We start from the raw sequence: 27,038 nt of genomic DNA, 5'->3' as shown, positions 1-27,038 counted from the left end.
ATTTCTTTTCAAACCGCTCTTATACCAAAAGGGCGTTATCATAATGTTCACAATTTCACAGTATTATTCCAACCTCATACTGTGGAAACATACACTGAGTATACAAAACATCAAGAACACTCTTTCCATGACATAGACTGACCAGGTGAATCCAGGCGGAAGCAATGATCCCTTATTGATGTCACTTGTTAATTCCATTTCAATCAGTATAGATGAAGGGGAGGAGACAGGTTAAAGGATTTTTAAGCCTTGAGACAATTGAGACATGGATTGCGTATGTGTGCCATTCAGTGTGAATGAGCAAGACAAAAAATTTAACTGCCTTTGAACGGGGTATGGTAGTAGGTGCCAGGCGCACCGGTTTGTGTTAAGAACTGCAACGCTGCTGGGTTTTTCACGCTCAACAGTTTGCTGTGTGTATCAAGAATGTTCCGCCACTCAAAGGACATCCAGCCAATTTGACACAACTGTGGGAAGCATTGGAGTCAACATAGGCCAGCATTCCTGTGGAATGCTTTCGACACCTTGTAGAGTGCAACTCAACATCAGTGTATATAAAACACAAAAAAATCTAGTTTTTGAGTGCACTGGGCCTTTAATGAATTTAGAGATAGAATAAACACTTATGGTTAGAGTCAACACTGGATGAGAATGTAGATGCATAGTGATGCATCTGTGAGCTAAACCACCACCCCCACAACTACCGAAGCTCTCGCCTGTAACAGCATATAGCCTAAGCATGGCAATGCTCCTACGCATGTACCAACCACAGGCTGTGGGAAAAACTAGAAAGGTAGACTGTCAGCAAGGCCATTTTCATTAGAATTTGCCTATGGAGAGCATGTAGCCTAGAAAAGTAGGTCAGACAGGCCAATTCCACCTAGGCTTGCTTTGTAGGCCTATTGATTTTTTATTTACACCCAACTTACACCCACAATCAAAGAACAGATTTACACAACTGTGTTCCACACTAGCCCATAGTTTTGAAACCACAACCACCTCTAGATATCATATACAGTATATTGCACTGCGGCAGCCTATAGTCTAATTGCTCAGTCTCCAAATTCAAGCAAGCTACTGTAGGGCAGGCAACTATTAAGTTCAGATTCTATTCTTGCTGAGGTGTGCAGCAGTGTGGCGGTTGTGTGACGTAGCTAGCTAGCTGCCTGTCAGAAAAGCGTTTGTTTTTGACCCCAGGAGGTTCTCAGAGGACGACACTGAATTATTCATTAGGCTCCTCGTGGATCTGATTAAGTGCTGAATTAAATTGATTACAAAAAAATTATTAGCTGCCTGCAACATCAGAATAATGAGTCAGGCATTCTGGAGTGGTTCAATGTTGCAGGCAGCAGTGTAGGCTTTCCTTGGCCTACATTTGTTACTGGGGAGGTCATTTTCCCAATTTAATGAGATGAAAAAAACATTTTATATTCTGTATATTGTTTAAAAATATTTGGATTAAATGCGGGTACAATTTGTGTTGAAAAATATGTATTTTTATTTTTTTTAAAGCTTATCTTCTCAGCCACATATGTATCAAGATTTATTTATATCTCATAGGTGGTAGGTCAAGTTTAAACAATGTGTGTAGGTGTTGGCCTGTGGAGGGCTCAGCCTGGCAGTAGCCAGAGCACCAGGAAGTCCCAGTGCTTCCAAAGGACGAACAGAAAAAGGGCCAGTAGGATGGTGGCGGCCCCCCGATCTTGGGTCTTTATGAGCGGAGTGATGAAGTTGGCTGGGGTGGAGACGAACACCAGCACTACGGCCATGACAGCCAGGATAATGTTGATGAGTTTGCCCAGCAGGGCGCGGGCGTTGGCGTTCTCCACACCCTCCAACTGCTGCTGCTGCTGCAGCTCCAACTTAGTGATGCGGGTCAGGCATGACTCCACCGCCTCCTGTACAAACACACACATATAACATAATATGTACAAATACAAACACACCAAACATAAAGTTCCAACAGCTTCAGGGGTACTACAGTATAGGCTCTGATCTGCACTCATACTTGAGGAGCCCATTTTGCCATGAGGCTGTGAGAAAGATGAGCAGTTTTATAGCTAATGTCATGCTATTCTACATTTTTTGCAATGAGGCTGAGAATTTAGAATTTTTAAAGCTAATTTCCTGCTATTCTACATATTTTGCCACGAGGCTGAGAGAACATTTTGCAGTTTTATAGCTAATTTCCTGTCATTCTAAAAATGTATGACGTGTTCATTTTCTATCTGGACAGGGGGGACCCAACCTCCAAAATATTGCCTTGCGGGAGCTGCGGGGGTGTGTGGTACGTCAGTGTGTTTCAGTACATCTTATACACAGTGCTGTAGTGGTAAAAAAATGGTTGGTAACCGCTGATCGTAGTTCACAGTGAGTAAAGTAATGCTCCCTAAACTTTCATTGCATTTTTCTGTAAAAGGTGGGTAAATATTCAAAATAAAAAAGGTGAATAAAATGCATTTACATGTGTTTACCCTCCACTACACAGCTGCTTATACACAGTGTCTGCCTCTTTACCTGAGAGTCTCGGGTTATCTCATCAGACTGGTAGGCCACTTTCTCCTCCATGCTGGCTAGCTCATGTTTCAGGTTGGACATCTCCTTCTGGTGCAGCTCTGTCAGGTCATTCAGCTGCTCTTCCAGTCGCTCATACCTGTATCTCTCCTCCTGCAGGCACTGGTTCATGTAGGAGTAGTCACTCTGCAGCTGACTCTTCATGTCCTCGATGGCGTCCTCCATGTGGGCCTGGCTGGCCTTGATCTCCTGCAGGCCTACCGGCTGGTTGTCCCAGGAACTGTGATGGTGGTGCCCATCCAGCCTGGCCGGCCCCAGCCCTAACATCCCCCCTTGTCCCCCGGCCCCGGAGCACTCGTCATCACTGCCGTCACTGGAGCACTCGTCATCACTGCCGTACTTGGGGCTGGAGGCCAAGGTGAAGCTGCCACTCAGGGGTGCGTCGTCTGAATGCCCCTCTACAGTGTCCTCTATGGTGTCTGTGCTGTCGAATTTGTTGCAGATCAAGCTGGAAAACTCTTTTGGCTTAGATACCACAGCAGTATGGGTAAGTTCTGACACCCCTCCTTTGACCCCCTCCACCACACCTCCACCAAAGCCACTGATCCCTGCTCGTACGTTGGCCCCTACATCCTTCAGCCCCTGCTGCATGTCCACCAGCACATCCTTATGCTGCTGGCCTAGACCATGCTATAAGGAGAAGGAGGTAATGTGAAAGGGGAAACGGTGCAAACTCAAAAGAAGACCACTGAGACATGGAGGACCCATCTCTCTCTCTCTCTGTTTCTCTCTCTCTCTCTCTCTCTCTCTCTCACACACACACACACACACACACACACACACACACACACACACACACACACACACACACACACACACACACACACACACACACACACCTGCTGTAGCTCCTTCAACTTCTTGCGATAATGCTCTAGCTTCTTGTGCAGGTGGGTGATGGTCTGTGCAGACTTCTGGTTCTTCTTCTCAAACACCTGTCTGATACGGAAAGCCTGATGCCTGTTGGCATTGTGGGCCAGCTTGAAGTACTCAGCCACGTTGTCATCTCGTGCCTCCTGTTCTATGCGAATCTGCTCAGTGATCTTCTGCTGCAGCTTCTCCAGAGCAGTGTGTGTTCGTTGCACCTCGACAACCACTGACCCTTCAGCCCCTCTGTCCACAGCTCCCATCTCTGCCACAGCCCCTGCCCCATCTATGCTGATGTGAGAGGTGTCAGAGGCACCATGGCTGGCTGAGGGGGGCAGGCCCAACATTGTCACCTCACTCTAATCCAGCTAAAAGGGCCAGCGGTGGGGAGGCAGGCGTGATAGAGTGCAGGCAAAGAGAGTGGAGTGAGCATAATTTATGCGAGGGCTGCATTAGACGGTAAAATATCTCTGTAAAGCAAAAAAACCATCACAATGACAGATGTGGTGATTTTTTCCTCGCCCAACCTCCAGCCCCCAGTCTCAGATCTTCAGCATGGCTCATATACAGTAGGCTCCTGACAGAGCTGCCTTTCAACAGGACGATGTGTATAAATACCATTTTAACAGTGCATAAACTACTTAACTAAGAAATCATGATGTACAGTGCATTGATTCTAACCATAATTATATGGACAAAAATCTGTACTATCAATTAATAGATTTCCCCTCCGTTCAATGCTAATTTCAACGAATGAAGTATCCGGTTGATTTTGGGAAAATATGAGTACAACTGTCTTACCTTTAAAGAAAAAATAAATAAATTAGGGACCCATAACTGCATAGTTCAAATTGCCATAGCTTCAAATTGTTTTGTAGACCACTTATGACATCACCAGGTTACAGGATTTTCCTTTTATGGAATAGAATGTATCTGGTAATTACACTGATTATGACACAGGTGTAACGGGATTCCTCCTCCTCTTCATACGAAAAGGAGGAGTGGTGATTCGACCAAGACGCAGCGTTGTAACTTGACATTATATTTATTAAACAAAACCGAAAAAACAGGAAGAACACTTGAATAGATACAAAACAACAAACGACGTAGACTGACCTGAACGTAAGAACTTACATGAAACACGAAGAACGCACGAACAGGAAAAACAGACTACACAAAAACCGAACGAACAAACAAACCGAAAACAGTCCCGTGTGGCGCAACATACACAGACACAGGAGACAACCACCCACAACAATCAATGTGAAAACACCTACCTTAATATGGCTCTCAATCAGAGGAAATGAAAACCACCTGCCTCTAATTGAGAGCCATATCAGGTCACCCTTAAACCAACATAGAAACACAAAACATAGACTGCCCACCCAAACTCACGTCCTGACCAACTAACACATACAAAACTAACAGAAAACAGGTCAGGAACGTGACATAACCCCCCCCTTAAGGTGCGAACTCCGGGCGCACCAGCACAAAGTCTAGGGGAGGGTCTGGGTGGGCATCTGACCACGGTGGTGGCTCAGGCTCTGGGCGAGGTCCCCACCCCACCATAGTCAATCCCAGCTTACCTCTCCCCCTCCGACTGACCACCCTCCTATTACACCCACTTAATTTACAGGATAACATGAAAATAAGGGGCAGCACCGGGACAAGGGGCAGCACCGGGATAAGGTAGCTCAGGACAGAGAGGTAGGTCAGGATAGAGAGGTAGCTCAGGATAGAGGGGCAACTCCGGGCTGAAGGGCAGCTCCGGACAGAGAGACAGCTCTGGACTGAGGGGCAGTTCAGGATTAATGGCAGCTCTGGGCTGAGGGGCAGCTCATGGCTGGCTGACGGCTCTGGACGCTCATGGCTGGCTGACGGCTCTGGACGCTCATGGCTGGCTGACGGCTCTGGACGCTCATGGCTGGCTGACGGCTCTCGACGCTCATGGCTAGCTGACGGCTCTGGACGCTCATGGCTGGCTGACGGCTCTCGACGCTCATGGCTGGCTGACGGCTCTCGACGCTCATGGCTGGCTGACGGCTCTCGACGCTCATGGCTGGCTGACGGCTCTGGACGCTCATGGCTCGCTGGCGGCTCTGGCAGATCCTGTCTGGTTGGCGGCTCTGGCAGATCCTGTCTGGTTGGCGGCTCTGGCAGATCCTGTCTGGTGAATGGCTCTAGCGGCTCCTGACTGACTAACGGCTCTGACGGCTCGGGACAGACGGGCGGCTCTAATGGCTCGGGACAGACGGATGGCTCAGACGGCACTGGGCAGACGGATGGCTCAGATAGCGCTGGGGAGACGGATGGCTCAGATGGCGCTGGGGAGACGGATGGCTCAGATGGCGCTGGGGAGACGGATGGCTCAGATGGCGCTGGTGAGACGGATGGCTCTGGCCGGATGAGGCGCACTGTAGGCCTGGTGCGTGGTGCCGGAACTGGAGGCACTGGGCTGGAGACACGCACCATAGGGAGAGTGCGTGGAGGAGGAACAGGGCTCTGGAAACGCACTGGAAGCCTGGTGCGTGGAGTAGGCACTGGTGGTACTGGGCTGGGGCGGGGAGGTGGCGCCGGAAATACCGGACCGTGCAGGCGTACTGGCTCCCTTGAGCATTGAGCCTGCCCAACCTTACCTGGTTGAATGCTCCCCGTCGCCCGACCAGTGCAGGGAGGTGGAATAACCCGCACCGGGCTATGTAGGCGAACCGGGGACACCATGCGTAAGGCTGGTGCCATGTAAGCCGGCCCAAGGAGACGTACTGGTGGCCAGATATGTAGAGCCGGCTTCATGGCACTTGGCTCAATGCTCAATCTAGCCCTACCAGTGCGGGGAGGTGGAATAACCCGCACCGGGCTATGCACACGTACAGGAGACACCGTGCGCTCTACTGCGTAACATGGTGTCTGCCCGTACTCCCGCTCTCCACGGTTAGCCTGGGAAGTGGGCGCAGGTCTCCTACCTGCCCTTGGCCCACTACCTCTTAGCCTCCCCCCAAGAAATTTTTGGGGTTTCTTCTCGGGCTTCCTTGCTAGCCGCGTACCTTCATATCTCCGGTCTTGAGCTTGATTCTCCGGCTTCCAGCCACGTCTCCTTGCTGCCTCCTCATATCGCCGCCTCTCTGCTTTCGCTGCCTCCAGCTCAGCTTTGGGACGGCGATATTCTCCCGGCTGTGCCCAAGGTCCTTTTCCATCCAGCTCGTCCTCCCAAGTCCAGTAGTCCTGTGTATTCCACTGCTCGAACATACGCTGCTTGGTTCTGATTCGGTGGGTGGTTCTGTAACGGGATTCCTCCTCCTCTTCATACGAAAAGGAGGAGTGGTGATTCGACCAAGACGCAGCGTTGTAACTTGACATTATATTTATTAAACAAAACCGAAAAAAACAGGAAGAACACTTGAATAGATACAAAACAACAAACGACGTAGACTGACCTGAACGTAAGAACTTACATGAAACACGAAGAACGCACGAACAGGAAAAACAGACTACACAAAAACCGAACGAACAAACAAACCGAAAACAGTCCCGTGTGGCGCAACATACACAGACACAGGAGACAACCACCCACAACAATCAATGTGAAAACACCTACCTTAATATGGCTCTCAATCAGAGGAAATGAAAACCACCTGCCTCTAATTGAGAGCCATATCAGGTCACCCTTAAACCAACATAGAAACACAAAACATAGACTGCCCACCCAAACTCACGTCCTGACCAACTAACACATACAAAACTAACAGAAAACAGGTCAGGAACGTGACAACAGGACTGAACAACATCAAAGCCATAGAGAGTTAGGACAACTTTTTGAATGTATAGACAAGACGTTCAGTTACATAACATTTTTAAAATATTTACATAGCATTGTTAAAATAATCCCCATTTAATGTTAATAGGAACATAACATGGCTACCATAAAATGTTGTAGTGTTATGTAAATGCATCACAAGGCTCATAGACATTCAGTTTTACCGTATTTTTTAAATAATCCCCATGTACTGTTAATGGAGAGCTACAGTAGCATGGCTGCCATAGAATGTTGAAGTGTTAAGTAAATACACCATAATGCAGAAACTGCATTGGCCCAACTCTTTAAATACATGGCTCTGTACAACATTGGGTATGTTTACATGCATTCTAATGATTTGATATTAAACTGATTATGCAATATTCATGGTAACAGCTCAAGGTCAAAATCGAAGTAAGCATATGCCGATTAATTAAAACACCTGGTTTTCTGAGCTATCTTTCAAATGATTAGGACATGTAATCACCTTAATCAGCGTTCCAGCGGTGTATTTGATCTGCATATTTGCTAGAACCATCCGAGTGAGCCTCCCTCTTTAGCGCGAGTGAAGTGTTTTCAGAACAACTGAATGTATGTGTCTTAGAAGTAGTTTTCACATACAAACTTTATGTCCGAACTCAGAATCAAATATGCTTCCCAAAAATGGTAGAACCATCATTTTGATTGCCGATGTTGTGCATTTATCAGCGTCATCAGGTAGTCTGATTTCTGATGTGTCAATGTAAACAGGATTATTAGAGAAATCACTTTTTCGGTTTTAAACAAACTATTACATTAATAAGACTATCCACAATAAACACATTATTGTGCGCATGTGACCACACTCATTGTTGTTTTAAACCCTCTATCATCCAGAAGGTGAGGTCAGTATCGGTGCATCAAAGCTGGGACCGAGAGACTGAAAAACAGCTTCTATCTCAAGGCCATCAGACTGTTAAACAGTCATCACTAGCACATTAGAGGCTGCTTTCTATAGACATAGACTAGGAATCACTGGCCATTTTAAGTAATGGAACAATAGTCACTTTGATAATGTTTACATATCTTGCATTACTCATCTCATACAGTTGAAGTCGGAGGTTTACATACACTTAGGTTGGAGTCATTGAAACTTGTTTTTCAACCACTCCACAAAATTCTTGTTAACAAACTATAGTTTGGCAAGTTGGTTAGGACATCTACTTTGTGTATGACACAAGTAATTTTTCCAACAATTGTTTACAGACAGATTATTGCACTTATAGTTCACTATATCACAATTCCAGTGGGTCAGAAGTTTACATACACTAATTTGGCTGTGCCTTTAAACAGCTTGGAAAATTCCAGAAAATTATGTCATGACTTTAGAAGCTTCTGATAGGCTAATTGACATCATTTGAGTCAATTGGAGGTGTACCTGTGGATGTATTTCAAGGCCTACCTTCAAACTCAGTGCCTCTTTGCTTGACATCAAGTCTGGTTCATCCTTGGGAGCAATTTCCAAACACCTGAAGGTACCACGTTCATCTGTACAAACAATAGTACGCAAGTATTAACACCATGGGACCACGCAGCCATCATACCGCTCAGGAAGGAGACGCGTTCTGTCTCCTAGAGATGAACGTACTTTGGTGCGAAAAGTGCAAATCAATCCCAGAACAACAGCAAAGGACCTTGTGAAGATGCTGGACGAAACGGGTACAAAAGTATCAATATCTGTCACGTTCCTGACCTGTTTTCCTTTTTCTTGTATTTATTTAGTTGGTCAGGGCGTGAGTTGGGTGGGTTTGTCTATGTTTGATTTTCTATGTTGGGATGTTTGTGTTCAGCCGGGTATGATTCTCAATCAGAGACAGCTGTCAATCGTTGTCCCTGATTGAGAATCATACTTAGGCAGCCTGGGTTTCACGTGTGTTTTGTGGGTGTTTGTTTCCGTGTCTGTGTTTGTTGCACCACACGGTACTGTATCGGTTTATGCACTTCGTTTATTTGTTTTGTAATTCAGTATTCAGTTTCGTTTTAATAAATCATTATGAACACTAACCACTCTGTGTATTGGTCCGATCCGTCTCGCCTCTCCTCGTCCGAGGAGGAGGAAGAATATGACGATAGCCGTAACAATATCCACAGTAAAACAAGTCCTATATCGACATAACCTGAAAGGCCGCTCAGCAAGGAAGAAGCCACTGCTCCAAAACTGCCATAAAAAAGTTAGACTACGGTTTCCAATTGCACATGGGGACAAAGATCGTACTTTTTGGAGAAATGTCCTCTGGTCTGATGAAACAAAAATAGAACTGTTTGGCCATAATGACCGTCGTTATGTTTGGTGGAAAAAGGGGGAGGCTTGCAAGCCGAAGAACACCATCCCAACCGTGAAGCACGAGGGGTGGCAGCATCATGTTGCGGGGGTGCTTTGTTTCAGGAGGGACTGGTGCACTTCACAAAATAGAGGACATCATGAGGAAAGAAAAGTATGTGGATATATTGTAGCAACATCTCAAGACATCAGTCAGGAAGTTAAAGCTTGGTCGCAAATGGGTCTTCCAAATGGACAATGACACCAAGCATACTTCCAAAGTTGTTACAAAAAGGCTTAAGGACAACAAAGTCAAGGTATTGGAGTGACCATCACAAAGCCCTGACCTCAAACCAATAGAAAATGTGTGGGCAGAACTGAAAAAGTGTGTGCGAGCAAGGAGGCCTACAAACCTGACTCAGTTACACCAGCTCTGTCAGGAGGAATGGGACAGAATTCACCCAACTTATTGTGGGAAGCTTGTGGAAGGCTACCAGAAACGGTTGACCCAAGTTAAACAATTTAAAGTCAATGCTACCAAATACTAATTGAGTGTATGTAAACTTCTGACCCACTGGGAATGTGATGAAAGAAATAAAAGCTGAAATAAATAATTATCTCTACTATTATTCTGACATTTCACATTCTTAAAATAAAGTGGTGATCCTAACGGACCTAAGACGGAATTTTTACTAGGACTAAATGTCAGGAATTGTGAAAAACTTAGTTTAAATGTATTTGGCTAAGGTGTATGTAAACTTCCGACTTCAACTGTATGTATATACTGTATTCTATACTATTCTACTGTATCTTAGTCACTTTAATCATGTTTACACATCTTGCGTTACTCATCTCATATGTATATACTTTATTCAATATTATTCTACTGTATCTTAGTCCATGCCGCTCTGACATCGCTCGTCCATATATGTATATATTCTTAATTCCATTCCTTACTTAGATTTGCGTGCATTGGGTATATGTTGTGAAATTGCTAGATATTACTTGTTAGATATTACTGCACTGTCGGAGCTAGAAGCACAAGCATTCCGCTACACCCGCAATAACATCTGCTAAACACGTGTATGTGACCATACATCACAAACCCCCGAAGTGTCTTATTGGTATTATAAACTGGTTACCAACTTAATTAGAGCAGTAAAAATAAATGTTTTGTCATACCCATGGTATAGTCTGATATACCATGGCTGTCAGCCAATCAGCATTCAGGGCTTGAATCACCCAGTTTATAATTCATTCTATAATACAAATAATACATTCTAGAGCATGCATTATTACCCTATAATGCATGGCATATTTGCATGGTAGAATTCAATGGCTATAGTTCATTTTTGCATGTTTTGTTTGAGATACTTTTGAACGCAAAAGTCAAATTGAAAACAGTATTGGTATTGTTGAAATCGATTTACACAATAGCAAGCTAGGACTGATGGTTTGGTTAGCTAAACTAGCAAGTCTGTTTGTTTGATTACCAAGGCAACTACTGTAGCTATCTAGTAAACTTGCTATCTACTTCAGTGGATGTTGAACACATTTCTACCTAAAAATGAACACATTTCTAGTGGCAAATGTGTTAAATTATAGCCATGGTATAAAAGGGGTCATCAACTTCGGGCTCTGCGTGTTCTCTGGAAAAGAATGCAACTCCATGGAAGGTCAGTTCCTGTAGCGTGTTGTTCCATGTTGTTCATTATTTTCCATAGAACGCATAGCACCTCGTTGATTATCCCTTACGTAGTGTCATGTAAATGCATCACAATGCTCACTGTAAATATTGTTTTTATATTCCCCATGTAATGTTTGCAGCCATAGAACGTTGAAGTGTCATTTAACTGCATCATAATGCAGAAACCGTATTGGCCCAACTCTCTAAATACATGGCTCTGGTTGGGCTTGCAATTCATTTTGACTGACATCACACACGCATGGATGTGTGGAGCTGTGAGCATCTGCAGATTATTTCTTCCATTATAAAATATGCACCACTAGATTTTTACTCCCTTTCTAGCTCTGACTTTGCTGATAGCTACTTTATTGAGGAAAAATGTACTTACTATGACTGTGATATGTGGTTGTCCCACCTAGCTATCTTAAGACTATTGCACTAACTGTAAGGTGTTCTGGATAAGAGTGTCTGCTAAATGACTAAAATGTAAATGTAGATCATTCTGCAGGATTTTACCGTGTTGATTTGTTTCTCTCTTCTTTACACTACAAACATGAGTGCAACGACCTGCAAGACACCTACAACAGTGTGCTAAAAATACTTTCGTTTTAAAACTTTCCTGATAAATTATTTTTCATGGGAGAGAGAGATGAGTGACGAATTACGTAAGAAACGCTCCTCTTCTAGGTTCCGCCTTCGCTCTATCTCCATTGGCCAATTACACAGCTCTGCTGTCATTGGACAATTCTTGGTGGTCGTTTCTTGCTATCGGTGCCGTCTCTGGTTGGCTAGGAATGGCAAATCTTGGTAGCGTTTTAGCGCACGGCAGAAATGTCCTAGATTCACCGTTGCCAAGCCGATAGCAGTTGTATTATATACTAGTGTCCTTCCTTGCCCTGAACAACCATGTTTTTGTTGGAGTTTGAGCAGCACCCTGTGGCCATTCCACTGCAGTCTTCGTTTCACATGTTGTACAGTCAAATATGCACAACGGACTACATATTAAGAGCGCCGAAATAGCTCAGTTGGGAGAGCGTTAGACTGAAGATCTAAATGTCCCTGGTTCGATCCCGGGTTTCGGCAGCTGGTAGGAATTTCCTTTTTTGCCTTGCTTTCTTAATTTTCCTTATTACTCGGAAACCGCGACAGGTGCGCTGTGTGCACCTCGGTATATGTTTTTGAGCATGTTTTTAATTTAGCCCTTCTTAAAGAATAAAAGTTATTGTAAACTAATGGTGCTAATTTGGTAAGACTTTCGATCAACCCTGGTACCTGAATCCATGATGTAATAACGTTGCCATTCTATCATGTAATGAATCCAGCAAAAATACGCTTGTAATTTCTGTAGGCTACTGTCAATAAAGCAGCTTCAATAATGATGTTACAGGATTTCAGCAGGGGGCGATGTTGACCTATTAATTTACTGAGTTTCCACTCAGGGTGCTCTTTGACTGTGGCCTGTGTAATACCAGACAGACCATTCCATCTCCCTACTCACAGGAGGGTTCAGCTGTCTGATATTCATGCTTTACAATACAACAGAGCAGACGGTACTCACAAATACACTAAAACATTGTTTTATTACGACAAAATAGATCCAAGGAGGTTGGAGTTAAACAGATTACAGCAGTTTGGAACTAACAGAACAAAGTAAAGTAGCTTGACCCCTTTTCTCTTGGGTTCTTATTACTAAACCCAGATGAAGACAGTTTAATATGGGTTTTATTTGCATGGCCATTTGAAGCACCATTGTAACATGGGCAGGAACATTCCAGTGACAAAAAAAGTATTTATAATAGGTTATGAATGGACAACCCAGCCCAGTTGCAATATCTTCCACAGACCTCTCCCCTGAGATTCAACTCTGAGTGTACGATATGCACCCCCGTCAAATACAGCAAACTGACTTTATATTATGCACACGTTTGAAGACACTCATATTACGCCTACTTACAACAGGTTAACTTATGAATAATTTACGATTGTAGGTTGGCGGTTTCTCATAACGCATGCAAACACACACACGCACACACGCACACACACACACACACACACACATATACACACTGTCTCTTCCACTTCTCACACTTTATTGGCTTTCATGTTGTCCTCAGTGCAGTATACTGTAGTGTGTGTAGTCTACTGTGGGAGAGTGTCGTTCTGAGTGTGGTTGTGTTGATGATTGTAGCTGACAGTGTTGGTTGAACATCTTCATGAACAATTATTTGTGGGAGCAGAGCAATATGAGTGGATATTAGATTACCTTATTTTTTGTCCATCTCTTGTGCCACATTTGGGTGTAGGCCTGCGTAAATATTTGCCTTTCATGGTTTGATTATACCCTCTATACCTTCTCATTGTTTTAGAGAGGGTTAATGTGCTAGTGTCTGTCAGTGTGTGAGTTTTGGGCATTCACTCAGTCTGGCTTATTGTGAGATTTAGCTAAATCACTTTGGATCATCTCTCCATTGTGTCTACCGGTATGTCCACCTACCTCTGATATTCTGTCTGTCGCTCTCTCTTACACACACACACACACACACACACACACACACACACACACACACACACACACACACACACACACACACACACACACACACACACACACACACACACACACACACACACACACACACACACACAGATCATGCAAAAAATCTTTCTGTGAATAAGTTAACCACTAAACAACACAAAGTGCTTTCCCACTGGGTACAGATGTCTATTCCACATTGGTTCAATGTCATTTAATTTAAATGAAGTGGAAACAACATTGATTCAACCAGTGTGTGCCCAGTGGGTTGGGCCTGTTTATTTGTTTAACTTTAATTAGTTTAGTTTTGTCCTCCCAACCTTTGTCGGTCATTTCCAAAGTCTTAAGTACATTTGCATGACCCCTTTGCCCTGCATATGTTGGTGTTAAAACCATAAAGTCCTCAAAGAGCTGCCAGCAGTTAGTCAGCCACGTGCGCAGGCCTAAAGCACTCTCTCTATACCGTCTCTTTAGTGACAGAGATGAAGGGGGTAGCACCATACACATCAGACAGACACACATACTGAAGAAAGATAGCTGTGTCTATGTCAGTGTGTCAGTATGGATGTACACGTGCTGCTCTTCCAGGAAAATACTGTAGCTTGTGTGTGTGTGTGTGTGTGTGTGTGTGTGTGTGTGTGTGTGTGTGTGTGTGTGTGTGTGTGTGTGTGTGTGTGTGTGTGTGTGTGTGTGTGTGTGTGTGTGTGTGTGTGTGTGTGTGTGTGTGTGTGTGTGTGTGTGTGTGTGTGTGTGTGTGTGTGTGAGACATGTCTGTGAATGCGCTTGTGGGCATAGTTAGATGCAGGCTAGATCATATGATGTGTGTGGACTGTGATGATTGGTTGCTCTACTTTAAAATCACTCACTCTGGCTAATGTAACAGTCTCCACCACTGTCCAACACCACGGTTGCGAAAGTCTCAAGTTGGCATCTTCCCCCAACACGTAACACACCATTTTTTCACTGTCCAGACTTTTTCATTCCAAGTTTCAAACCGACTGCTATTCCTCTCAGTATGTGTACAGTACATGCGGTTCTAAGCATGTAAGCTCCTTACCCTCTCACCTATGACCTCTGACCTGAGAGCACCTGCTGGCAGTGGCAATGTTGATCTCCACGATCACGGTCAGGATGTGTTTAAAACTGTTACTCTTTTAGCTGCTGTTGTTCCTGTTTCTTAAAGGCCCAATGCAGCCGTTTTTATTTCAATATCAAATAATTTCTAGGTAACAATTAAGTACCTTGCTGTAATAGATTGCCATTATAAAAATAGCTTTTTAGCAAAAAACATAATTCTCAAGCAATAATTTTGTTAGGACTGTCTGGGAGTGGTCTGATTGGGGAGGGGGAAAGTGAAAACAGAGAGGTTTGGAATCTATTTGTTATTGGTTTATTAACCAATTTACCACACGGTGATGTCACTATGGAAAGCTGAAACTCCTATCCATGCAAACATGCTGATTAGAAGTTCCTGTGTATATTGTATTTTCAACCAGCAACTATCAGGAAATAACACTGATCACATGTTTTAACCTTTTACTGCAGTTGGCTAAATCAGGGTCACACAGAGGGATTATTGGTAGTCTTAAACAAATCTACTTTGAAACAAAAGTATACATCTCACACACATGGTTATGGGCTTTAAAAAAAGAAGACTCCTGTACCATGTCAGATATATTACATTTTTATATTTCATCCCAATATTACACTTTATATACATCACAGAAGACTGAAATATAATAAAACTGTTTGACATAGAAACAACAATATGAAATAAAACACAGGTAAAACATGATTTTGACTGCACTGGGCATTTAAGACCAGATCCTGCATCCCTCCTGGTTATTGAGTGATTTCCCAAGGCACAAACACAAATACTGACCAGTCATATCTGTCTGTTTAATCTTTATTGCAGGGTAGGGTTTGGTTACTTACACATAACCATGTGTATGTGACTAATACAATTTGATTTGGGTAGGGTTTGTTTGTGCTGGAAGGATAAAGTACTGGTCTTCTGTTTCTCACACACAGACATTCTCTTGAATTGATTGTTAGTGTACATGCCCTACGTATTATACTGGACTATTGAAGGGCCCCGTTGATGATGTGAAGACCTGTTAGATTTCAGTTCTAGGAGAGGTACAGTAGCATGATGACTCAGCTGGGGGTCCTTTATCCACAGGTGTTTAGATTCCCAAAGCACTTTATGTAACATTTGTTTGGCCAATAACTCCTCCTATAGAGGTGGTGTTTACAGTAGCTAGACTGTACTGTACAACTCCAGTGTTTAACTCCTACCACCATCATCAGAACAACTAGTAATGCCAGCAGCCTGCTGTGGGCAGGAAGAGGGGATAAACTAATGCTATGATGGTTTGAATGTGAAAGGGCTGAGATAGAAGGGGTAGATGAGGCCTCATCAGCACAGATGTAAATTCAGTGTCACTGAAGCAGTGCACTTATCCACAGTCACACAGCACTAACAGTAGAAATGGCTTTTCTAGTCTGTCCTGTGTGTCTTATAATAAGCCTGGTAAGCAAGGATAATAGCTCACACACAGCTGGCCTGACCTGCCCTTACTGTATACCCTTTGAATTGCTCTGTGGAGGATTGATCAGAGATACTGTCTTCTGTTGAATCATGTACTCTCAGAATCTCCCTGTATTTGCATGCCCACAGAGCCATTTGTTAAATGTCAGTCTAGAGATGTCTAGTCTAGTAGATTTAAATGTCACACAATGGTCTGAGTGGCTGAGCCAGCGAAGCGGGTAGGGGGACCGGATGAACCTCTCATTTCCTTCAGCAGAAGCCCCAAATAGGCCCACTTCCTCATAAACCCCCTCTATATCTTAATACACTTCCTCTATCATAGATCTGGTAGAATGAACTTGCGTAGACCCTATTCTACTAGAGAGGCTAAACAACCCATGTGCTGTAAACCACCCTTGTACTTGAGTAGGAGAGGAAACAGGATGGCTGTCGCCTAAAAGGGTTTGCTGAGCTAAGAGGCAACTAATGGTTCACTGTTGGAGTGGGTTGAGTCACTGACGTGATCTTCCTGTCTGGGTTGGCGGCCCCCCTTGGGTTGTGCCGTGGCGGAGATCTTTGTGGGCTATACTCGGCCTTGTCTCAGGATGGTAAGTTGGTGGTTGAAGATATCCCTCTAGTGGTGTGGGGGCTGTGCTTTGGCAAAGTGGGTGGGGTTATATCCTTCCTGTTTGGCCCTGTCCGGGGGTATCATCGGATGGTGCCACAGTGTCTCCTGACCCCTCCTGTCTCAGCCTCCAGTATTTATGCTGCAGTAGTTTATGTGTCGGGGGGCTAGGATCAGTCTGTTATATCTGGAGTACTTCTCCTGTCTTATCCGGTGTCCTGTGTGAATTTAAGTATGCTCTCTCTAATCCTCTCTTTCTCTCTTTCTTTCTCTCTCTCGGAGGACCTGAGCCCTAGGACCATGCCTCAGGACTACCTGGTATGATGACTCCTTGCTGTCCCCAGTCCACCTGGCCGTGCTGCTGCTCCAGTTTCAACTGTTCTGCCTGCGGCTATGGAACCCTGACCTGTTCACCGGACGTGTTACCTGTCCCAGACCTGCTGTTTTCAACTCTCTAGAGACTGCAGGAGCGGTAGAGATACTCTTAATGATCGGCTATGAAAAGCCAACTGACATTTACTCCTGAGGTGCTGACTTGCTGCACCCTCGACAACTACTGTGATTATTATTATTTGACCATGCTGGTAATTTATGAACATTTGAACATCTTGGCCATGTTCTGTTATAATCTCCACCCGGCACAGCCAGAAGAGGACTGGCCACCCCTCATAGCCTGGTTCCTCTCTAGGTTTCTTCCTAGGTTTTGACCTTTCTAGGGAGTTTTTCCTAGCCACCGTGCTTCTACACCTACATTGCTTGCTGTTTGGGGTTTTAGGCTGGGTTTCTGTACAGCATTTGGAGATATCAGCTGATGTAAGAAGGGCTATATAAATACATTTTATTTTATTTGGTTTCTGGAGGTCAAATGGTTCCTAGACAGGAGAGAGAGGAAGAGATAGGCACACACAGCCATGCACACAAAACCTCTGTGATATGTCTCCTATCCCATATTCTAGACATTCCACCTCTTTACTTTCAAACTAGAGCCTACCCACAGGGCACAAACTGGTTGAATTAACGTTTTCAATGCAATTTGCCAAGGTATTGTAACGTGGAATCTGTGTAAAATAGACTGGATTTGCAAAAAGTCCTCAACATAAACTGTTGTTTTGATGGTGACATTTCAAACACAGGATTATGTCATCATGATAACAAATGTTAAACTTAGACTAACCTTGTATAAAATATGTTGAATTTGTACCTTTGAAACAAAATCAGATCTTCATCATTACATCCACTATCAGAAAAAAACAATAGGCTGGACAGCACATCCTACTACAGAGTTGATCTATAGCCACAGCTATCCCCATCCAGGGTTTAACCAAGCCCTGCTTTGCTTTGATATTTGTCACTGACTATTACCAATGTGCTATCGTGAGAATCATTTTTGAGAGAGCTCCACTTAAAAACGAAATAGATTTACCGTTGCTATCAAAGTCATTCAAAAGGGTAGGTTTAACAGAGCACATGAAATGTAACCATAACGTTACTTTATCAATAATTTATACCACCACATTGTTGAATACTCGTTTCTTATTTGCTAGAAGGACATTCTAGAATGGACATTAAGTAAGGGATAATCAGCGAGGGTCCATGCATTTTATGGAAAATAATGAACGACGTGGAAGGTGTGTTCAAAGATGGCTACCGTTGCATTCTTTTCCAGAGAACGCGTAGGGCCACGAGATGATTTTCCCTTTTATACCATGGAAATAATTTAACACAATTACCGGTATAAATGTGTTAATTTGCTGTTAGAAATGTGTTCAACATCCACTGCAGTAGTTAGCAAGTTTCCTAGATAGCTACTGTAGTTGCTGTGGTAACCAAACAAACAAACTTGCTAGTTTAGCTAACCAAACCATCAGTTCAAGCTTGCCATTATGAAAATTTAATTCAACAATGACAATAATGTTTTCAATTCGACTTTTGCTCAAACATAGAACATGTAAGAATGAATTCTACGTGCAAATATACTGTGTATTATAGAGAAATAATGCATGCTCTAGAATACCCTTCAAGCCAATCAGAAACAACTATTCAACAATTCCATGGTATAAAAACAGATAACGGACAGATGGAAAAGATATCGGGACAGTTGGGAAGATATTGGAACACCTTGCAATCATGAAGCAATATGGGCCTACACATACAGACTGCACTTGATACAAAGTTACAGAATGCTAAACCAACAACTAAACAAACTGAAATTGGATACATTGTAAACACAGGTCTAACGAGGAAAAAACTTAGCTAGCAAGCTAGCTAGCATTGTTGTCTAAAATATTTTTTTATTTAACTAGGCAAGTCAGTTAAGAACAAATTCTTAATTCCAATGACGGCCTACCCTGGCCAAACCCTAACCCGGACGACCCTGGGCCAATCGTGCGCCGCCCTGCAGAGACATATTTTTTTTGAGCGTCTGATGACCTAACGTGGTGAGTGATGATCAATTTTTCCGGTCCCATCTGCCACTAAAGCTCTGAAATCCTCCTACATGGTTCTAGTTTGACCAGCTGTTTTCAGCAACTGATATTTTTGAATTCGGTTGTCATGTTGTTAGGTTTGTTATCATCAAACTATTTAGCTAGCTCCTAGCCTAGTGTTTGATATGCAATGCGATCTCCTCAAAATTAACAGTCAGTGTTGACGAGTGTCCTATGAGAAGGCAAACCTTTCTAGCTATGCTAGGCAAAATTGGGCATTATCAGCCTATTGTTATGGATGTATCCAAATGAATGTCAATAGAAAACAGTTACTTTGCTGTTATTCTGGTTGCAGAGGTTGTGACTGCAAGCAAGGGATAAGAACGTTGCCAGCGAGCATGGCAACAGAACAAAAAGGACAAATGACTGGGTCGCGTCCATAAATATCTAACTAATTGAACAAACCACTGATTCTAGCAACCAAAAAACTATTCATTTGCTTATAAAAAGGAATATATCAAAGATATTTTTCTGCCGGTAAATGTGTATATTGTTTTCTTTGGCAACTGTGGTATAAGTGGGATAAACACCTCCGTTCTGTACATTACCTTGGAAAAATGAACTCCACAAAGGGACGAGGTGTCTGTGTCGTCCATTATTTCCAAGGTAATGTACAAAACATCAGCGTTTATCCCTTACATTGTCACAAGTTACTAGGTGTGGGAGATAGGAGTCAGACGCAGAGAGCAGAAGGTTCAATAATAGACGATTTATTCTCTCCGTCAAAAAAAACAATTACGCCAAACACAGGGCGCAGCAACACTGACCCGCCCAAACACACAGGGCAAAACGATCCGGAGAGAAAATACATCCAACACTGACAGTGAACACAAAATAATCCCGCACAAAACCCCAGCGGGCCTAACAGGCTTACATAGACCAGAAATCAAGAAACACAAAAGAAACAGGTGCAACTAATAAGACTAAACCAACAGACAAGGGAAAAAGGGATCGGTGGCGGCTAGTAGGCCGGTGACGACGACCGCCGAGCGCCGCCCGAACAGGCAGGCGAGCCACCCTCGGCGGGAGTCGTGACAGTACCCCCCCCCCCCCCTGACTTGCGGCTCCCGCAGCGCGCTGCCACCGGCCTCGAGGGCGACCCGGGGGGCGAGGTGCCGGGCGATCCGGGTGGAGGCGGTGAAAGTCCTTCAGAAGTGAATGGTCCAAAATGTCCCCCACCGGTACCCAGCACCTCTCCTCCGGACCGTACCCCTCCCAGTCTACGAGGTACTGTAGGCCCCCCACCCGGCGTCTCGAGTCCAGAATGGCACGTACTGTGTACGCCGGGGACCCCTCGATGTCCAGAGGGGGCGGAGGGACCTCAGGCACCTCACCTTCTTGCAGGGTACCAGCCACCATCGGCCTGAGGAGAGACACATGAAACAAGGGTTAATGCGATAATAAGTAGGAAGCTGTAACCTATAACACACCTCGTTTATCCTCCTCAGGACTTTAAATGGCCCTACACACTGCGGCCCCAGCTTCCGGCAGGCGGAGGGGCAGGTTTTGGGTCGAGAGCCAGACCCGGTCCCCCGGTGCGAACACGGGGGCCTCACTGCGGTGCTGGTCAGCGCTCTTCTTCTGCCGTCCACTAGCCTGTCTTAAAGATTCCTGGACGGCTCTCCAGGTGTCCTTCGAGTGCTGCACCCATTCCTCCACCGCAGGAGCCTCGGTCTGGCTCTGATGCCACGGCGCCAGGACCGGCTGGTAGCCCAACACGCACTGGAAGGGAGACATGTTAGTAGAGGAGTGGCGAAGGGAGTTCTGAGCGAGCTCTGCCCATGGGACGTACCTCGCCCACTCACCAGGCCGGTCCTGGCAATACGACCGCAGAAACCTACCCACATCCTGGTTTACTCTCTCCACCTGCCCATTACTCTCGGGGTGGAAACCCGAGGTCAGGCTGACCGAGACCCCCAGCCGTTCCATGAACGCCCTCCAAACTCTGGACGTGAACTGGGGACCCCGATCAGAAACGATGTCCTCAGGCACCCCGTAGTGCCGGAAGACATGGGTAAACAGAGCCTCCTTAGTCTGCAGGGCCGTAGGGAGACCGGGCAACGGGATGAGACGGCAGGACTTCGAAATCCGATCCACAACGACCAGGATCGTAGTACTTCCCTGAGACGGGGGAAGGTCGGTGAGAAAGTCCACCGACAAGTGCGACCACGGCCGTTGCGGAACGGGGAGGGGCTGTAACTTCCCTCTAGGCAGGTGTCGAGGAGCCTTGCTCAGAGCGCACACCGAGCAGGAGGAGACATAAAACCTCACGTCCTTCGCCAGCGTGGGCCACCAGTACCTCCCACTAAGACTCAGCACTGTCCTCTCGATGCCAGGATGACCCGAGGAGGGTAGTGTATGGGCCCATTGAATCAACCTATCACGGACACTACGCGGCACGTACTGAACCCCTGCTGGACACTGAGGGGGTGCAGGTTCCAGCCGTGACGCGCGCTCGATCTCTGTGTCCATCTCCCATACCACCGGTGCCATCAGACATGAAGCTGGAAGGATGGGAGTCGGCTCGATGGACCGCTCCTCGGTATCATAGAGGCGGGACAGCGTGTCGGCCTTCGTATTTTGGGAGCCTGGCCGATATGAAATCGTGAAACGAAAGCGGGTAAAGAACATGGCCCACCTAGCCTGACGCGGATTCAATCTCCTCGCTGCCCGGATATACTCGAGATTACGATGGTCAGTCCAGATGAGGAAAGGGTGCTTAGACCCCTCAAGCCAATGTCTCCACACTTTCAGGGCCTTGACTACAGCTAACAACTCCCGGTCCCCCACGTCATAGTTCCGCTCCGCCGAAACGAGCTTCTTCGGAAAAAAAGCGCAAGGGCGGAGCTTTGGTGGCATGCCCGAGCGCTGTGTTAGCACGGCTCCCACCCCAGCCTTGGACGCGTCCACCTCCACTATTAACGCCAAAGAGGGGTCCGGATGCGCCAGCACGGGTGCGTCGGTGAACAGCTCCTTCAGACGACTGAAAGCTCTGCCCGCCTCTGCTGGCCAGCGCAAACGCGCCGGACCCCCCTTCAGCAGTGAGGTAGGAAGACCACTCCTCTCCCATCGGTCCATCCTCTCCATCATCTGGTCCATAGCCGAACCAATCCGGTGGAGAATGGTTGTGTGATGGAGGACCCTTTCCTCCATCGATGGGAGAGGATGTGTGGCTGCTCCTGCTGACTCCATAGATGGGTGCAGGATTCTGTCACAAGTTACTAGGTGTGGAAGGTAGGAGTCAGGCGCAGAGAGCAGAGGGTTCAATAATAGACGATTTATTCTCTCCGTCAAAAACAACAGTTACGCCAAACACAGGGCGCAGCAACACTGACCCGCCCAAACACACAGGGCAAAACGATCCGGAGAGAAAATACATCCAACACCGACAGTGAACACAAAATAATCCCGCACAAACCCCAGCGGGCCTAACAGGCTTACATAGACCAGAAATCAAGAAACACAAAAGACACAGGTGCAACTAATAAGACTAAACCAACAGACAAGGGAAAAAAGGATCGGTGGTGGGTAGTAGGCCGGTGACGACGACCGCCGAGCGCCGCCCGAACAGGCAGGGGAGCCACCCTCGGCGGGAGTCGTGACATACATATCATTAATGATGCTATTTAGTCCTATGTAGCATTGAATAGTTCCTGTCTGGATTTGTCATAATATAGCTTGAATTCTATCTAAAAACAACAGATTTGCCTCTGGTGGGATATACAATGAAATTAATGTGTATTTTTCAGAATGTAAGGTACAGTTCAACATTAGAAAACGGCCTTCTTGGTCCGTGTGCTGGGATATAAGGGAAAAGGGTGTATTCTTATTTATCAGGATGCCTACACCTATGCTGTTATCACAGTAGGTGGCAACATAGGCCTCTTCAAATCAGCTTCACTTTAAATATTACATTTCTCCTTTTTTGAAATGCACTGTAACTCTTGCAGGGAAACCACATCTGCCGACAATCTCTTTAAGTGTTCAAGAACAATATGCCAAGGCAGCAGCTACTCAAAATTAAGTAGTTATATACAATTATAAACATTACATTATATTTACAACAGAGTTCACAACACATTGTGTTCCATCAGGCCACTACTCTACTACAACATATCTACAACACAAAATCCATGTGTACGTGTGTGTATAGTGTGTATGTTATCGTGTGTGTGTATGCGTGTGTCTGTGCTTGTGTCCCAACCTCCCATCTTTCCCCACTCTCCCTACCTCTCAGACACACTTACACCATCAATCTTTCGATTTACTCATCCATTCTCATTCATTCCCGCCCGACATATACCCTATGCATCCACAAACCCATTCTCTCCGACCCTCCTACACATATTCATATTCACCATCCCTCACATTCCCATTCATATACAAAAACACACACACACACACACACACACACTTACATCCAAATATAATCTATAAATTAATAATTTACATCTCCATCTCAACCAAAAATCTAAGTTATAGAATATGACTAAATCAAATCAAAGTAGATTTAAAGTGCATTGTGGTTGAGAAGGAGATTTGAATTCAACATATCAATTATTAAAGTGCAGACAAACTGGAATTAAAGCTCAACAAAGTCAGTGGCACAGATCAAACTATCCAAGCAGTAGATTGACAACCAATTGAACATCACTTTTGAAATACAGTGAATAGCCTATTAACTTGTCGACAAGTTAAAAAATGATATGTTGGATTCACGTTTCCAACTCATGTCACGCCCTGACCTTAGAGAGCCTTTTTATTTCTCTATTTGGTTAGGTCGGGGTGTGATTAGGATGGGCATTCTAGTTTTTCTATTTCTTTGTTGGCCGGGTATGGTTCCCAATCAGAGGCAGCAGTCTATCGTTGTCTCTGATTGGGAATCATACTTAGGCAGCCTTTTTTTTCCCACCTTTTGTTTGTGGGATCTTGTTTGTGTGTAGTTGCGTTCTGCACTGCATGTAGCTTCACGTTTGGTTGTAGTTTATTGTTTTTTTCGTGTTCATCAAATATAATGATGTACGCTTACTACGCTGCACCTTGGTCTGATTCTTCCGTCAACGAACGTGACAACTCAACCCCCAAAAATATGATAGGAGCTCAGATGGAACTATCCAATCAGTAGATACATCTGTAACAGTATTTATTTAACCTTGAAATAAGTAAAACATTCATGGGCACATTTCGAGGTTACTGTAACTATAAAAGTCTTCTTATGTAATCATAGAATGCGTGCTATTCAAAATCTCAGGTCTGTGGAGATCCTCACAATCGCTATAATAATCTGCTCAGAATCTTTTCTACATTTTTATTTCACCCCTTTTTTGTGGTATCCAATTGGTAGTTACAGTCTTGTTTAATCTCTGCAACTCCCGTACGGACTCGGGAGAGGCGAAGGTCGAGAGCCATGCGTCCTCTGAAACACAACCCAGCCAAGCCGCACTGCTTCTTGACACGATGCCTGCTTAACCCAGAAGCCAGCCGCACCAATGTGTCAGAGGAAACACCGTACACCCGGCGACCGTGTCAGTGCGCATTGTGCCCCACAATGGGACCGTGTCAGTGTGCATTCTTGTCCCACAATGGGACAAGAACATCCCCCTGCCTAACCCGGACAATTGTGCACAGCCCCATGGGTCTCCCGGTCACAGCCAGCTGCAACAGAGCCTGGACTCAAACCAGGATCTCCAGCAGCACAGCTTGAACAGCCTTTTTAATTTAACCTTTATTTAACTAGGCAAGTCAGTTAAGAACAAATTCGAATTTTCAATGACGGCCTAGGACAGTGGGATAACTGCCTTGTTCAGGGGCAGAACGACAGATTTTTACCTTGTCAGCTCGGCAATTCGATCTTACAACCTTTCGGTTACTAGTCCAACGCTCTAACCACTAGGCTACCTGCCGCCCAATCACTTGTGCTTTGATCACTTTTCATTTAATCTCAAATAAAATCCAGGTCATTTGGTTGTGCTATTAAATGGAGCAGAGTGATAACACATTAAGTTGTTGTGAAATTCTCACGCTCCAAGGACAAAACAAGGCACTCACAGCCAAGGTAAAAATCCACAATTCCAACATGGATTGTCTACTCAGGGAAAACAGGGTGATGAAGGAGTCGCTACTAGACATACAAAGTCGTAGCATGCGTGAATTTTTTTTCTGGGATTCCTGAGGACGCATCCAATAATCCAGAGGGCGCGATCAGAGAATCAGAGACTTCCTATAGAGACTGTAAAGAAGAAGGCTTTCCACCGAGTACACAGACTTGGAGCTCGGAGCGATAAGATCAAGGGTCCCCGACCGATCATCGGAAAATTTGAACACTACCAACAAAAGGAGCTGATCAAAAGCAGGGGAAGGGAGCTTAAAAAGGGACCAAATTCAGTCTCAATGACTAATTTCCAAGGGAGATAAACGAACGTCGTAAGAGACTGTATCTGATACAAATGCAACAAAGGGAGAAGGGTAAGCGTGCCTTTCTCATTGTGGACAAACTCTTTATGATGGACAGCTATTCCGAGACAGCTCCATAACACCATGGCTGTACTAAATTCTACAGGGACTTCAGGTTACGAAAAAAAGAAAGTATGGGAACTGTAAAAATATCTGAACTCTATGAAGTGGATATGAACACACACGTACTCAATTACATGCTCGCTTACACATACGGACTTATATACACACACACACACACACACACACACACACACACACACACACACACACACACACACACACACACACACACACACACACACACACACACACACACCTGATCTCGCTCTCTTCTCTCACTCTCTCTTTCTCTCTTTTCTCTTCTCTCCCTCTCTATTGTCGAGAACTGTTTTACAATGTAATATATTTATTGTATGTCTATCTTTTTTATGTATTTGTCTACAAGTTTATATATGTTTACAACAAGCAAGGGGAAGATATCAGAATAGGGGCATTGGGGAATAATAACATATTGTACGGATTGTACATTTGTACTGTAGTGAAGCCGTCTCTAGAGTAATGCAAGATCTCTTTCATGATCATGCGAAACATCAATTGCTATGGAAATGCTGGGATGTGTTTTTCAATTATGTTAAAGGTAATTATGATGCAACTATGACAGTGATACGATATGGATGACAATTATCAACATGAATATTAAGGCTATTCGCACTACATGTTACACACATAGACACTCAACCATGCAAGTTGGCGGAGTTATTATCTAGTTGTACATCACACATTACAGTCTTACTCTTATACAGACATTGTACACACACTCACTAAATCACATCCAATATCATACACATCAACCTACTCAGATTTACTACACACATAATATCTTGTCTCAATTTTCTAACATCTGTGGCATTGGCTCACAGGCAAACAGGCAAGGGAATAAAACAAATATTACTAGAACCTATTTCTTGAATTCTAAATATCAGACATTTGAAAGCTCTAATTTTGACCGTCATAATACCTCTGATGGCAGTAACTTTACAAGCACTAATTATGGTCATTTTAGACTGAGAATAGTATCTAGTTATGGTAAGGGGTGAAATAAGTATAGCCGGTTTAGCAGATTATTAAAAAAAGAAGATCCGTCTTTACATGGCTAAAAGAAAAGGAATATAACATATACTGTTTACA

At 44.6% G+C, this 27,038-nt stretch overlaps 1 non-coding gene and 1 pseudogene across 1 annotated transcript; one reads left to right on the top strand and one right to left on the bottom strand.

The window, feature by feature from the left end:
* Positions 1–1,610: 1,610 nt before the first annotated feature.
* The window catches only part of LOC120064743, a 103,221-nt pseudogene continuing 77,793 nt past the window's right edge, over positions 1,611–27,038 (bottom strand).
* On the top strand, positions 12,231–12,303 carry trnaf-gaa. The gene has a single exon. It is a non-coding gene; the product is annotated as a tRNA-Phe (tRNA).

This window comes from Salvelinus namaycush, chromosome 20 (genome assembly GCF_016432855.1).
Source record: "Salvelinus namaycush isolate Seneca chromosome 20, SaNama_1.0, whole genome shotgun sequence".
NCBI classification, from domain to species: domain Eukaryota; kingdom Metazoa; phylum Chordata; class Actinopteri; order Salmoniformes; family Salmonidae; genus Salvelinus; species Salvelinus namaycush.
The sequence above is the reverse complement of the archived record's forward strand: the minus strand, read 5'-3'. Positions and strand labels throughout refer to the sequence as shown.